Here is a 2,223-nt window from a genome sequence, read left to right on the forward strand (position 1 = left end):
AATTTTAGGCAACGCGTTCTCTCTTGGTTTCTGTAAAATCTGTCACATTCAGGTGGTCCTGTCTCTAAGGGACAGCACAGCTCATTCATATTAATGTTAACACCGCCCAACCAACTTTTCCTTGTTTTAAATCCCTCCCACCTCTTTCAAAAGTTAAAGTGGTATTGCTCTCAATTCTACACCCTGAGTTAGAATACAGTCAGGCTACAATAACACTGTAACCTCTACTATCAAGAACATAAAGAAAAGAGAGTCATGTCTTTAAACAGGTAACATCAGAGTTCTAATCGTTTTTTTTAATTTAATGCTGGGATGAGCTTAAATATTTATCAATACCAGGTGTAGCCACTGATACAGATGGCCCTAAATATACAAAAAACATTAATCAATGGAGAATTTAGCCATCAATTCCATTATTCACATGGCAGTCCAGTCGGCCATAGTTATGACATTGGATCATCAATCATTTTTCAGATGAGAAGTTTTTTTCCAACAAACTCTAACAGCTAACAGAATGAACAGCAGTTCAGAATATCATAGACACAAATGAGGTAAAACATTTCTGAAATGAGGGAAATCCTTGCATTTAAGATCTATTTTTCATTCAGTCATGTTAATTGAGAGATATATGTTAATTCTAAAATCTCACTTAAGAAATGTTATGGTAAGATATTACCTGGTTTACAAAATAATATACAGAAACCTATTTCGACCTAACATTGTGATTAAAAGGCATTTCAGTGAAGCACCAGATTCATGCTATTCTCTACTGTGCTTGAGGAGGCTATTCAATATGGGAAGATAACCCTGCATACCTCTGGCCTTTTCACAACTTCAGCTCCCAGTTTTCTTCTAACTTCAGCTAATGTTACCATTCAAATGGTTGGCCTTGTCACTTGAAGTTCTTATGGTGCCCTAGTTTATAGATACCTGCTCAACAATACAATCAATTAACTTTTGTCAGGATGTTTTCTCAGGAATGCCACACAAAAGAATCAGAGTAGGCTGCCACACATATTATGTAATCTTACCAAGTCTCTTGGGAAAAAGTTTTTTCTATAAATTTAGTTTTAAAAAGTTTTGGTGATTGTTATTCATCTCATTTTACACATTTGATTAAAAGCTTCTTACTCCTCATGTCAAATCTATTTAGTATTTGATAATCAAAAGCTAATGAGGTTTATGTTACTAAATATTATACCTTGGTTTACATAACAAAAACTACAAAATTAACAAAAAGGTTTTGAGGAGACAGCAAGTGCTCTCTTTTGAAGGATAACTTCTACTGTTGTAAAACCAATATATATCTTATCCAGTTTTGGAAATACATGTCACTATGCCTATCTTTACTTCTTTATCTGTGTCATTTTCTTGTGGATTTGTATAAAACACACTAGCACTAATTTGACATTGTTTTCATGTCTGACAGCAAGACAGCAGCTTGTGGATTGCCTAAGACTGGCTTCAACCTCAGCCTAAATTGGCTAGTATCTATACCACTGCCCCACTAACAAATGAGCCCTTTTGAGAAACAGCAGGACTTTGGAACTTGACACTTCTTTATTTGTAAAGTGAGCTCATTATCCTTAATAGCGAGTGCAGACCTCTCAGCCTGGTCCATGGCATGCATCGGTAGGCTACTGACAATCACAGCCATGTCACAGGGCTGTGTTATTATTGCACAAGATTTGTGTCTTTGTTGAAGTGAGAATAATGAAAATATGATCTAATTTCAAATAGTGTGCTTATGATACTAAAAAGGTTTCTTTTCCTCTGCATATATATAGCAATTCAATATAACATCCTATTCACTTTCACTGTGCAATTTTATATGAAAAATATTGTATATCTAGCCTAGCTCTGTCTGGTGGTTCTCAAGTTTTCGCTAAGATTACAGTCTGGAAAGCCTGCTCATACTAAGGTTCTCTCACCCATCTTTAGGGTGGATCTGACCACTTGGGGGATTGCTAGGTGCGATGACCTATGGCAATTTTAACTTTTTACCTTTAAATGAACTCAAAGTCTACGGCCATTAGGATGCAACAACTGGAAATAACTTGAGTTTGAGCAGGACAAAAACTTTGCAAAGAGTCTGATTCAACATAAACAGTGGTGCATTGAATGCCCTGTTGTTCGCCATTGTTTGCTTTCTTTTTGAAAATTTGATAAAATCGACATTTTGTGTTTCATTTTGTTTTAAAATTTTCCTTCATATTTCCTTCA

This window comes from Alosa pseudoharengus, unplaced genomic scaffold (assembly GCF_046254945.1).
Source record: "Alosa pseudoharengus isolate Yale_2024_CS ecotype anadromous, Long Island Sound unplaced genomic scaffold, YU_APseudo_1.1 YU_APseudo_1.1_scf_16, whole genome shotgun sequence".
NCBI classification, from domain to species: Eukaryota; Metazoa; Chordata; class Actinopteri; order Clupeiformes; family Clupeidae; genus Alosa; species Alosa pseudoharengus.